Below are 14,543 nucleotides of genomic sequence, written 5' to 3'. Positions count from 1 at the left end.
GGGGAGCACCTGGTCATACAGAGGCGGCCCGGTTCGGGGCACAGGGCAGGGAGGACTGCCAGGCAGCCAGCCAGTGCCTCAGCTCCCACAGTACGGAGAGCCAGGGGCCCAAGAGGGCTGGGTGGCTCCCACCGGCTTCTAATCAGTCGTGCTAAATTGAAGGCAGAAATCTGGGCAGGGGGCATGTGACCCCACATGTCCCTCCTATACTGCCCCATTTTTTTGCCCCCACAACTTTGCGCCTGGGGCAACTGCCCTGCTTGCCCAATCCTGGTTACAGTCCTCTATAAAATCCCCCAAACCAGAACCTTTTGTACATAAAACCTTTTGTACATGAGTATCAGGCCATGAAGCAGAATGACAGGACCCAGACAGAACTTCCCCCATGTCCTGCCACTACCTGTCAGGGCTGAGACCGGGAATATCTCAGTGTTGTTAGTATTGGCATTTCACTTCCTCTTCTAGGGACACAGAGTCAAGTTATTGAGAGAAAAGAGCAGTTATAACAAAGCCGTCTGCTTTGATCAGTGCAGTGAGGGGCACAGAGGGGCCCTCACAGCCTTTTGGTTACTCAGAAGCAGGAATATACTTTTCGATCTTTTTTGGAAATATACTTTGCATTTGGGAGAAATTGGGTAAAGAAGGAAAACTAGAGGAAATAAAAAAATATACTGTGTCCGTGGGGTCTGGGGTGAGTGGGAGACAGCAAGTGAACAGCCTGGGAGAAACCAGGGCCTCGTACACAGCAGCCCAGATTCCAGTCATCTCCTCTCTCCCAGTCCCAACCTGTAACACCCACAACGGGATATTTAGGTGGCTTGTTGGTTAATGCTCCTATCCCCAGGGCTACACAAATCACCTTACCAAACTTAGCACCTGAATTTCTGTCTGGTCAATGAGCAGGTGGGAGCATTTCAGGGCAGGTGCAGGGTCCCCCTCCTATGTACAGGCTTTGGGGAGAAGGGTGAAGGGAGAGTTGGCAGAAGTTTCCCCACATCAGACATGAGGGTCAGGTCTCTCTCTCCCCTGTGGGTTCTTTCATGTCTAGTAAGAGCTGATGAGTGAATAAAATGCTTCCAGAACTCAGTGCAGGGACAGAGTTTCTCTCCTGAGTGGATTCTCTGCGGCGTGATAAGGCCTGATAATTGGGTTAATCTTTTCCCGCATTCAGCACAGCAGTGAGGTTTCTCCCCAGTGTGATTTCTTTGGTGGACGGTGAGATGTTGTACACACCTGAAACTTTTCCCACACTCAGTGCAATGATGGGGCTTCACCCTCTCCTCTAAGTGAATGTGCTGATGTCTAGCAAGATTTGATGGCCAATTTAATCCTTTCCTGGAGTCAACACAGCCATAGAGTTTCTCTCCCAAGTGCTTGCTCTGGTGTCTAGTGAGATTTGATGGATAATAGAATATTTTCCTGCATTCAGCACAGGAACGGGCTCTCTCCTTTCTGTGCGTCCCCCCATGTGCACTGAGCAATTGCTATCCTCTGGAGCTTGCCCCACCCTCTACATTTATCCTGTTTCCCTATCCTGGGAACCCTCCTCTTGTGGTTTTTCAGGTCTCTCTGCCCCTCAAATCCTTCGCTGCGTAGACAGCAGGTGTATGGGCTCTTTTTGCCCACAGCTGTCCCCTGTGTAGGGAGCTTTGGATGTGCTCTGGATTCCCTCTCCTGTCTCTTTGGGGTCGGTAGCTCAGTCCCATCCAGTTTCTCCCTCTGCTTTTGTGGTCTGTGCTGCCTCTTGTGAGATTTTCCCTACTCAGATCTCTGGGAAACACTCTCAAGGCCTGGGCAGCTCCAGGCTTCCCAGCCCTTCTCAGGCGGCGGCTCCTCAGCTCTGCTCAGGGTCCTGGCACTTGCTGGGTGGGGAAGAGAATCCAGTTGTTAGTTTTGGTGCTGCTTGCAAAGGGAAACCACTGATATTCCCAGCAGTGGAATGAGCATGAGGAAACCCCACAACCCTCACCTCAAAGCAGAGCTGGGCCCCATCACTTGAGAGGAAAATCCCCAATTCCAAGAGGCCCCAGTGCTGGGGGAAGAGCAGAAGGCCAGTGCCCCATGGATAAGGCTACTTTTTAGTCATGGGTATTTTTAGTAAAAGTCATGGACAGGTCACGGGCAGTAAACAAAAATTCATGGCCTGTGACCTGTCCATGACTTGTACTATATACCCCTGACTAAATCTTGGGGGTGGGACCCCACAGGTCTCGGGGGGGGGTGGCCTGGGGGTGCTGTGGGTGTCAGGGGGTGGCCCAGGACCCCCGCTGGTGTTAGGGGAGGGGTTGGTGGGGCACGCAGGCTCCCTATCTGGCTCCTCGCGGCTCCCTGGAAGCAGCAACATGTCCCTCCCTCAGCTCCTAGCTCCAGTCCGTGCGCTGCCCCCACCCCAAGTGCCGGCTTCACAGCTCTCACTGGCAGGTAACCGCAGCCAATGGGGGTTGTGGGGGCAGCGTTTGTGCCTGCGGGCAGAGGCAGCATGTAGACTGGAGCTAGGAGCTGAGGGAGGGTCTGCTGCTGACAGACAATGCATAAAATGAGCTCTCTGGCATCCCCTGCTCCAGAGAGCAAAGCAGCACCTATTGTCTGTTCCCGGCAGGGGTGAAAGTAAGTTAGAGGACTTACCGGTATGTTGGAGTCCTGAGCAGGGGGCGTGGCCTCAACCGGAAGAGGCGTGGCCTTAACAGGAAGAGGCAGAGCCTTAAATCCCCGGGCCCTTTAAATCTTGATTTAAAGGGCATGGGCTCCAGCTGCGGTAGTGGCGGCTGGGAACCCGGAGCCCTTTAAATCACCCCTGAGCTACCAGCTGCAGAGGCAGCTGGGAACCCTGGGGCTCGGGGGTGATTTAAAGGGCCCAGGGCTCTGGCTGCTGCTACCGCAGCGGAGCCCCGGGCCCTTTAAATCACTGAGGAGCCCTGGGGGCTCCCGGCTGCCACCTCTACCCCGGGGCTCTGGCTCTGGCAGAGGTTTAAAGGGCCTGGGGCTCCGCTGGCTGCCAGAGCCCCGAGCCCTTTAAATCCCCACCTGAGCCCTGCTGCCCGAGCCCTGGGGGAGCAGCGGCTGGGCTCCGTCGCGGATTTAAAGGGCCCCGGGGCTCCAGCCGCTGTTACCGCCCCAGCCCTTTAAATCCCCGCCAGAGCCTCCCCACCCCTACCCCAGGGCTCGGGCAGCAGGGCTCAGGTGGGGAGTTAAAGGGCCACGGGGCTGTAGTGGCGGCTGGAGCTACGGGGCCCTTTAAATCCCCGCCAGAGCCCCACTGCCGCTACCCTAGGGCTTCAACAGCAGGGCTAAGGCAGGGATTTAAAGGGCTGGGGCGGTAGCAGCGGCTGGAGCTCCGGGGCACTTTAAATCTCCGCCACAGTCCCGCCGTCACTACCCCAGGGCTTTAAATTGCTGTCTGGGAAAGCCGGTCCTGGGGCGTACCGGCTTACTTTCACCTCTGGTTCCCGGGGATGGGTCTCGGCTGAGGAACCAGCTGGAAAACCCTTTATCAGCCTCCAAGAACCATGTCTCCTCCATGTTGGGGAAATCTGCATTGAAAAGAAGGTCTCAGCCTTGTGCCAGATCAGAAGTCTGCCCAGAAACTGTCCACTGAGCCCTGCCATGGGGCAGGATCTGAAGGGGTCTGGGATGGGGTTGGGGGGCTACTGAGGGGAATAGGTTTCATTAGCAATTGCTGGGTGTTGGAGTTGTTAATAATATTTGAAATTATTAATATTAATATGGGAAGTCACCATACACTAATTTAACCATTAATTCCTTTATTAAATCCGAAGGCCAAATGATACTTATACAATTGTTCTAAACATGCCTAAAAAGCCTAAATAATAAGCAATTTAGTACATCCAAACAGTAACAAAACATTTGTAAGCATTTGATCAAAATACTTACAAATGGGCTAAACCCAGTGGTGCTTAGACCCATATTGTCTGGGTCCAGTGTGTTCAGGCAGTTTACTTTTTATGCACACTAAGAGTTTACTTTTTTACCTTTTAACAAACAAGTGATGTCATTGCCAATTACTGTACTGACTTCAGCTAAAAATCAATTTGAGACAGTTCATCCTCATTTCCAGTCTTAATCCAGATAAGATTTGCAACTGCCTTCCTTTCCGAGGCCTGTCCTCCCCTCCTTCTTGCTGTCCAACAGTTTTCCCTTTGCACTTGGGTTCACATAGGCTTTAGCTCTGGTATGTGGGGTGGAAAGTGCTCTGTTGGCTCATTTTACAACAGATTCTTTGTTTAGAAACCATCTGCAGTCATCCCTAGAGGTCAGAGGCCTTCTTTTTAGAAACTTTCCCTTATCTCATTAATTATTCTTTGAACCAGACATCCTCCCTACTTTATTCCTTCTGGCCTTATCACTTATTATGTTCAAGGTCTTCCTTCTACTTGCTAGTCAGGGCCTTTCTTTACGACACATACATATTTCCTTAACCAAACTCAAGCTAATTCTAATTATTTAATTTTATACTTGTCCTACACTAAGCCCCCTCACACCCTGAGCAATGTCACACTGTGGTTGTGGTCAGCTGGTGGATCCCTCACATACAGAGTGTACGGAGCTTCCTGCTGCTCAGGGCTCCCAGACTGGTGCTGAGGCCATATACGCAACAGTCTCCCAGGAGGTTCTCAGATAGAAACCAGAGCGAGGGAAGAGAAGAGCCCCCTGCCCACCTATCCCAAGAACTGCTGCTGCAAGTCCTAAAACCAGGGACAGCAGGATGGGCTTCTGACCTAGTACTATGCTCCTTCCCTGAGGAATCGCTGTTCTCCCTTTCCCTCCCCCTTAATAGACTCATAGAACTGGAATGGATCTCAAGAGGTCATCTAGCCAGTCCCCTGTGTTATGCTTATAAGAAGCACACGGGATCTTTTTCAGGGGAAAAGGCAATATGCTGTGTTTATTGAAGATACAACAATTGGCATATGCATTCAGTCACACACACACACACTCACTCACTCACTCTCACTCTCTCTGTCCCGCCAGTCAATGTTATAGTTACCAGTCCAGCGTCCAGATCAATCTAGTGGCCAGCTAGGTCGATCACAAGTAGAGAGGAGCCGGGTTCCGGCCGTCGCAACACGATGCTCCGGGAAAGCCTTGGAAGGACAAACCCAAAGTTTCATGGCAAGGCACCCTGTTTATATAGTGATTTTTTTTTATTGGGACCAATGAGTTTTGCACTGTTATGTTGTAATTAATTGTTGTTTGACGAGTGCTTGTTTTTTTAATTTTTTAATTTTATTTTTTATTTTGTTTTTTTTATCAAGTTTCTCAGGGAGTTATTCCATGCTGGTTTTAATCACAACTATCTTGTCCCCATTGATAGGTGCCTGTCTCATCTTTAGAGTCGTCAAACTGCCCTCCTCTGACATTTCAGTAGGGGCGTGTTGCAGCCTCCTGGTGCCCTTGCGTCTGTCTCCGGTTAAGCAGCCCTTTGTGCTCAGGTTCCAGGATGTCCTTTTCTGCAAAGAATTCAAACATCATTATTTATGTAAACAGTTTAATTTGTGAAACATGTACCCACTTCAGTTTTACATCTTTTTCAATATGGTATACCATAATGGGCTAAGGCATTCCATTATGGAGTAAGGGCCTATCCATTTTGATTCCAGTGTGTGCCCCTTTTCCGCATTTTAAGGTACATGACTTGGTCTCCTGTTTCCCACAGGGCTGCCTTTGTGGGCCTTTGTTTCTGAATTTTGTTGTTCATATGTTCAATGGTCTGATTAACCCTATACTGGAGGGTGGTTTTATCTTCTTGTAACTGTTTGAGCCATTGAAAATAATCATGCTGGATTATATTAGAGCTCTCTTCTTGACCCTGTACCAGGTAACTAGGATCAATCATTAGGCACATTGGATGTCCAAACAAAATTTGGAAGGGTTGAATTTTTGTTCTTAGGGTATTACTGCTGTGGATGGCAGCCAAAATCAGAAGCAATTTATCCAGCCAGTCTTTTCTTGTGTGATTTACTACCTTCTGGGGCACTTCCTTAATAGTGCGGTTTATGCGCTCTGCTTAGCCTGAGGACTGAGGCCAGTATGGTATACAGAGCTTTTGTTTAATTCCCAAGACTTGTATCATTGTGGTAAAGATTTCTCCTACAAAGGCTCCCCCATTGTCAGAATCTGTTATTTCGGGGGTGCCATATCTACATACTACCTCATTAAAAAACTTTTTAGCCACTACCCTGGTGCTATTATCTTTAGTAGGAAATGCCTCCACCCATCCTGAAAAGGAATCAATTATCAGCAATAAATACTGGAATCCTTCCTTACTCCTTAGCAATTTATCAGTAAAATCAATTTGAACCCAAACCTTCGTTGGTGCATCCTGGGTTGCCAGTGCACAGGACGAGCCTTGTCCTGAGCACACCACACCCAATTTTGCACCCAAGTTTTAACATCATCTTCCATACACTCCCAATCTGCTACTTGCTTTAGCCTTCTTGAAGTCCCTTCCACTCCTTCATGCATAAACTGATGGGCTACATTAAGTAACTCCTGTCTTTCTATTTTTCCTGGAACTCGGTCAGGGAGGTCTGTAGTGCCATCTGTTGGCTCATATGTGTCAGCACAGACATTTTTTTCTGACTTCTGGTTACAACTGCTATGTCATGGTGTTGGGCTATTGTATCTACCCGATTATTCCAGGTGGCCTCCGTACCCATTCCTTTACTGTGTGCCCTTAAAAAAGGAGTACTTGTGGCACCTTAGAGACTAACAAATTTATTTGAGCATCCGATGAAGTGAGCTGTAGCTCACGAAAGCTTATGCTCAAATAAATTGGTTAGTCTCTCAGGTGCCACAAGTCCTCCTTTTCTTTTCGTGGATACAGACTAACACGGCTGCTACTCTGAAACCTGTGTGCCCTTACATGTAGCACCTTTAACTGTTTAGGGTTCTTTGTTACCCACTGGTAAATCCATTTCCATTCCTCTGACTAGGCAATATCCTTTCCATCTGCTGCTTTCCACCCATTCCTATACCAATCGTGTATCCAAACTGTATCCCCTTCACACAAAAATCACTGTCAGCATAAATATACACGGGCCTGGGGGGAATTTTCATATTGCCTTAATAAATAATTGCCTGGTAAATTGCGTGGAGTTCGGCATGCTGAGCCGATCCATGGTCTAAATGTCCCTGAATGACTTCCTCTTCTAAGTTAATGGCAGCATATTTTACACATCTTTTCCCTTTTACTACCATTGCACTCCCATCAGTAAACCAGATGTGCTTTTCTTGGCCCACAGTATCTAATTCTTCCAGTGGGGGTGCCTCTGCCAAGGCAATTCTTTGCTCCAGAGTGGCCTCTGGACATTCATGTCTGTTCCCTTTATCAATTAGGGCATGTGTTAGCATGTCCGGCTTGGACACTGTTTCTGTGGTTACCTCTCTGTTAATTAAAGTAAGCATCCATTGAGCCATTTGGGTGTTTGAGACTTTACCTCCCATCAATCTCCCTGATAATATGTGGGAGGAGTGGAGAGGAGTGTGGGTGCTTTGGATAGTAATAGGGGCCGTTCTTGTAAGAGATTCTACTGCCCAGACGGCTGGTAGACACTAACGTACACAATTTATTTCTGCTCCTTGTAATTTCCTGGATTCATCTGCTGCTGGCCCTAGCTTTCCCTCTTCGTTGTTCGGTAACAGTGTGGCAGCCAAGGCCATGTTATTAGCCGCCAAACAAATAACAAAAGGCTGTGATTCATCAGGGAAACCCAGGGCTGTGACTGTGAGAGCCTTCTGCTTTAGCAGGGTTAGAGCGGAGTTCTGCTCTTTTCCCCGTTCCCATTTTGTCTTTTTCTTTAGCAGTTTCCCCAATGGGTGAGTTATTTCGCATATTTATAAATGTGTGGTCTAAGAAAATTGAATCCTCCTAGCAGTACTCTTAAGGAGTAGGTATTGGTAGGGGCCAGCATTTCTTCTAGTGCCCTTACCTTCCTCTGATCTACCTGTCTCCCTTCTTGTCCCCTTTTTCCTTTATGTCACATCCTTGGGTCTCATTTTTGGACGGGTACATATTTGGTGCTGTCAGACATTTTGAAAAAAAAAAGTTTTAAAATGTTTTTGATTTAATTTATCCTTATCGGAAGCATTAGAACTAAATGAATAAATGTAGCTTTCATGCCTTTCCCTCATTTTTTTGCAGAAATTATGCTTGTTACACTTTTTAGTGCAATTCTAAATAAAGTCTAATAAACAGGTGAACCAAGTCCTAATGACAGAAGAATAGTGTTAAAATGCATTTTTTGAGAAAGTGACATTTAATGCAATTAGTCCTTTCTAAATAAAGTAATTTAATAACTACAAAATCTTAATAACCATGGACAAAACTGTTAAGATATATCTAGAATTATGCATTTTTAATGGAAAATATGCTTTTTATGGAGTTAGTGCATTTCTAAATAGTCATTAAATAATTGTACAAAGTTTAATGACAGAAGAATTCAGGAAAAATATGAATAACTGTAGATAAGCAGGAATTTTTAGAAAAAAATAACTTTATGCAGTTGCTACAAGTCTAAAAGTTTATTAGACTATTGCACACAGGTCACAAAGTATTAGAGTGTGAGAGAGAAACTAGGGCCTGGTCTACACTGGGGGGGGAGGATCGATCTAAGATACGCAACTTCAGCTACGAGAATACTGTAGCTGAAGTCGACGTATCTTAGATTGACTTAGAATCACTTAGGCCAAGTCTACACTGCCCGCTGGATCGGCGGGTAATGATCAATCTATTGGGGATCGATCTGTCGGGGATCGATTTATCTCGTCTAGTGTAGACGCTATAAATTGATCCCCGATTGCTCTGCCGTCGACTCCGGAACTCCACCACTGCAAGAGGCTGAAGCGGAGTCGATGGGGGAGCAGTGGCCGTCGATCCCGCGCCGCGAGGACGCGAAGTAAGTGATTCTAAGTTGACCTAAGATGCGAGGACGCGAAGTAAGTGATTCTAAGTTGACCTAAGATACGTCGACTTCAGCTACGCTATTCTTGTAGCTGAAGTTGCGTATCTTAGATTGATCCCCCCCTCAGTGTAGACCAGGCCTTACTTCTCATCCTTGCGGCGCGGGATCGACAGCCACTGCTCCCCTGTCGACTCCGCTTCCGCCTCTTGCAGTGGTGGAGTTCCGGAGTCGACGGCAGAGCGGTCCGGGATCGATTTATCGTGTCTACACTAGACGAGATAAATCGATCCCCGATAGATCGATCACTACCCGCCGATCCGGTGGGTAGTGTAGACGTGGCCTAGAGCTATAGAGCCACTACATAGGACAGGGGACAGAGCCACCTTTCGAAGATAACCAAGGAAGTTTTAAAACAGCAAGAAAAAAAAGGCAGAGAGAAGAGAAAAGCGTCTCACCCTGCAAGGCTATTACTGGCTAAATGGCAGAAACTCTGCCCTGGGAGCTTGCCACAAATCAGACCTCCTTGGCTAAACCAATCAGAAAGTATTTGTTAATTAAGCGGCCTCTCGGGGAATCACATTTCACAGAATATTAACATAGCATTTTCCTCAGTCACTCTAAACAGCACTTCATGGATTTATCCATTGGTATTTAATTACCCCATATTTTCCTGAGTCACACTGAACACAGCACTTTATTCACTGTGGCATATGAAAGGGTAAATTAGAGCTAAAATATCAAAGAAACTGACTAGTATGCTCCTTTTGATTATCAGGCTTCTTACAAAACCTATGTCAATTTAGCAATTTGCCTTCTTTATTTTTAATTCTGTGCCAGGAATCAGATTTCCTCTTTCTAAACATTTTGTTAGCAAATAGCTTTAAAAATTGGTAGAGTGATGTTACACATGGCTAACCTTTATTCCAGTTTCCCTTATTCCATTGATTAAAAATAATGTAATTCATCAAAACCTTTATTCTTTATTGGCAGTTAGCACCTAATTGGCTTAAGCTGTAAGGAGGCCTCTAATAGGCTTTAAATTAACACCTGTTTGCAGGATATCATTTGTAAAGTGTGAAGATTTTGGAGGTCAAAAAATACCCCCCCTCCCATCACTTACAGAGGATTTTTACAATTAAAAAAAATTTAACGAGACAAGTTGTAGTTTTGTGGCTACAGGAAGCAGACAGATAAAGACTGTCCCCTCCGACACTGTTAGCTTAGCAAACATGTCCCTCCACATCTCCCCCCCCTCCTTTTTTGTAAAATTGCCGGATTTTGCAGCTTCATCATCAAAAGCATTTTTTAATCATAGGATTAAAATGGGAATTGAAATAGCATTTAAAACTATACCATCCCAACCTTTTAAAGATAACGTAAGCATGTTTTTACATTGAATCTATATATTACAACCTAAACAGATGCCAAGAATGGGACATTGCTAAGTTTACTTCATTTCCATAATTAAACAATTATCATTTTCCAGCAGAACATAACAACGGTCATACTGGGTCAGACCAAACGTCCATCTAGCCCAGTATCCTGTCTTCCGACAGTGGCCAATGCCAGGTGCTTCTGAGAGAATGAACAGAACAGGTAATCATCAAGTAAACAGAGAGACAGACTTTTGTCACACTTCAAGTTTAGAAAAGTTTTACCCAAACAAATTGCATAGTGTGCCAAATCTACTGTAAAAAATAGTTTAGACAGCTCTAGTTTGTAATTCGTAAAGAAATAGGTTCCTGGGGAACAACAATATCCCCATTTGTAATTTTAAAAGACACAAGTCATTGATTTCTGGTTATCTCTGTACTTTAGACAAATACAAGGGAATGTCCATATACAAAACCCAATATCTACACATCTGTTCCATTTAAAAAAAAAAAAGTCAAGTCATGACTTTTTAAAGGTTTAAAGGACTGAGATAAAAATGAGATTTTTGTAGGTTTATGGGATTGTGTGAGCAATTCTTCCAATATCCTTTTTCTATAGAAATTGTTTTTAACAAAGAACTAATTAAATAAAATGAGAATTACAATAAAGTTTTAAAAATTAAAGTATACCACCCCTTTTAAATAAAGAAAATGAAAAACCTATGTTAGCATGTTTTATAAGCATATTGTGTATTAGTTACTAAAGAGATGTCAGTAACAGGATAGCTTTAAATTTAAAATTTAGTTCTTATTGTGGGCCCCTTTTATTTTAAAGTTTGTTTTTAATTTAAATATATGCAAGGCTTAAAGTGTATTAAAATTGGTTGGCAGTAGTAATGCCCAGGATTTTAGTATTATATGTGTTAAAATATGAAGTTTTGTGTCACATAAAGTGACTTTGTCTTTCACTTGACCTACCAGGGTGTGTAATTAGAAACCTGTTTTCTGCAGAGATAAGAAATAGTTAGACAAGGATGCTTCTGCCCCACTGTCATTGTCCCCTGCTGCACCTCCCCCTTGGTTTTTGTTTTATTTTGTTTTTGTTTTTTTCTTCTAGTGCTAAGCAGTTTGGTTTTGTCTCTCACTCAGAATTAATTTGCAATAAATATGACCATGCATGTACAAAGTTGCAAAAAGATAATTATTCCCTCTTTTAGTGTAAAAGAATGTGGCAATATAGTATTGACAGCACTGCTATGCATTTACATATTAAAGAAACATTAGTGCTGAAATTTGCGAAGTTATATCTTTACTTGATTAGCAGACTGTAAAAGAGCCAGATTCTGGCTGTGTGAAAGAGTAGCCCAACAGTTAAGGTGCTGGGCTCAAGACCTGTTGGCCTGTATGTCAGTACAGGTCTCTGGCATTTTAATATAGTTAATAAAAACCTAGGAATTGATTCTAAACTAGTAAAATTTTTGATGGATCCTAAAAAGGTTTAGGCATGTTCTTTCACAGACTGTTTGCTAATTACATATCCCCGTCCTTCAAGTAGAAAACAAAGTTGCTTTATATGATACAAAACTTTATATTTAACACAGACAATACTAAAATATAGGTCGTTTGTTCTGGCAACCAAGACACACTCCAGCATCAAAAAAAAGATAGCTCACAGGAACCAGCTTTAAAAAGGGCAAAGAGAATTCCTGCTTTAAGAAATTCAGGAACCCCAGAAAATCACTTCAAAGCAGCCCCAGTTTTCAGGGGCAGACAGGCAGGGGGTAAGCAGCACCCACACAACAGTGAAGTCGATAATCCTGATTTTGAACAGCCTAATACTTCCAGGGCCTTCATTGGACATAAGCCTGAGGAGCCCAGTTGGAACCCCTGGCTGTGGTGTTGTAGCTGACCAGCAAAGATCTCCTGGTGATGGTTGTAAAGAGCTTGTCAGGACTTCTACATCTCTTAGGTGTGCAATAGAGAGAGAGAGAGTAAAACTCTGGATTTCTGAAGTGTTTCAAAAACTAGGTTCTCCAAGTGAGCTGGAGGCCTTAAAAGATAACAGAGACTAAGGAATTGCTTGTAAGGTTGGTTAAAGCTGTGAATAGTGAAGTGCAGCATTGACTACACATGAATCCTGCAAACATAATGTGGGAGGGGTGAGAAAAAAAGGTGGGAGAGATCTGAAATACTGGGGAAGATTATCAAAGAAACTTAAAAAAACCCAAAACACTTTTAAGAAAGACTAAAATCACATTAAGACGGGTATGCTGAGAAGATTCCCCCAGACAACAAAGCAAAATCGATCCACCTAACCAGAACTTCAGGAAATAGGTGCAGATAAACGTAACCCTGAATCACAAGAAATGGTTGTTGACCCCCCTAGTCCAGATTCTGAAGGAATGGAAGTGCCATTCCTGATGAACCTGAAGAGTTTCCACAGGTGTATCTGGAACGTGTGGATAAGATACAAATGAGCATTTAAGGTTGATGGGTTGTGACCCGAGGACCTCTTAATGCCAATGGGCATCCCAGGGAGCTGGAGTGTACAGCCTAGTTCACCAGAGTGTCATATGAGGTCTTGAATAAGAGCCTGTGTCACTCTGGTAATCAAAATAATTATAAAATGTATGTACAAATACCATGTAAAGAGGTATGTGTATATACTGAAAATAAGTCTGTGGGTTCTCATCACCGACAAAGGTGAAAAACAGATTTTCTGTCAGTCAAGAAATATTTATTCATCTATCGGTTCACATGTAAATTGAGCATTGTTCCATTCACAGTGGGCTTCTTATCGCCCGTTTGGAATGAATGCAAATTAAGGATTGTGTGAACTGCAGAGAGAGGATGGAACTAACAGAGAGAGAGAAAGAGAAACAGGAGGAGGAAGAACCTGATCTTCAAAGGTTTGTTTGGCTGTATTTGGGGGGCAGAGAAGACACCTAGGCACCCTTCACTGAGGAAATAAAAAAACAACACTTTTGCTTCATAAAAAAGGGGTCTCAGCCAGGCTTGTCTGACAATGCTGATGAAAGTTACCTCCTGTCTAAAGAAGTTTTACCTCATCCAAAGGTAAGTTTTTAGTCTCTAGAAAGTGTGGTATGATTTTGTTTTTTCCATTATTCTTTCTCACTACTGTGTGAATCTTGAATCTTTGCTAATCAACTTATTCCTGTTAATCTAAGCGCTGTGGTGAGAAGCAAGGTGCTGATCCTGCACTGAATCGTACAAGCTGGTGTGTTCTGTTCATTTGGGAACAGTGGGCCTGGTAATTCTGTGAGGGTTCAGTGGACACTCCAGGGAATGCTCTGAGGACTTGGGGGTTGGTGTGGGTCTCCTGCTAACTGTACAGAGACAGTGAGGCCTGCAGAGGCCTGGAAAGCCATGCTTGTGTTGCTAGAGGCTGGTGGATTCAGTGAGATGATCCACAGCAGCCACGGCAAGGCTGCCTCATGCTAAGGGCAGGTGGTGGTGAGGTGCCTCACAACCCTGGGTACCCTCCAGGGAGAATCACAAGATTTTCATGTTGCTAATTTAGACAGTGTGATGTCTTTCACTCAGGTGATCAGAGTCATTCACGATGCAATTCAAAACTTGCTGAGTTTAATACCCAAATAGGCTACAGTTAGATGCTCCAGGGTTAAACCATCCTTTCTTGTCTCAAGGGAGACTTTGGGAAGAATTAAACTCTGCAGATTTCTTAAATAACATCAACATTTTGCAAAGTAATGCAGAGGTCATGGGGATCGGTACTCAAAGGCCGGTTGTGACAATCATTAGAAATGGGGAAGGGGGCGTTGCTATGCCCTTAAAGACTATTTTGCATGGTAAAATTACTGGAGGGGAAAGGAAAGATTTAAATGATTTAAACAACCAGGATAATAACCTGTGTTTTGCTGGTAATGTCCTGGCCCTCTTATCAAATGAAAGCCTCAGAGACACCCAATTATTAGAGGGGGCCAGCATCTCTACAAAGAGCTGGGGGTTTCAGATCCAAATTGATCAGTTTCATTTGTGTAAACTCTTTCCAAGAACATTTAGGTGTGGCTGTTAAAAAAAAAATCTATCATGAAAGAGGGGATTGGTGCATTTTTCTAACAGGTGGGGAATGGCACCCCAAAATCATGTTTATTCTGTTACACGACAATCGTTATTAGATAAATTTGATGTATTAAAGCAGGGTGTGATGAAATCCATCATAGGGTACCTAAGGAATGAGCTGAAGGAATCTTGGACCCTTCACAAT

This window comes from Natator depressus, chromosome 6 (assembly GCF_965152275.1).
Source record: "Natator depressus isolate rNatDep1 chromosome 6, rNatDep2.hap1, whole genome shotgun sequence".
Lineage (NCBI taxonomy): Eukaryota > Metazoa > Chordata > Testudines > Cheloniidae > Natator > Natator depressus.
Note: the sequence above shows the minus strand (reverse complement) of the source record.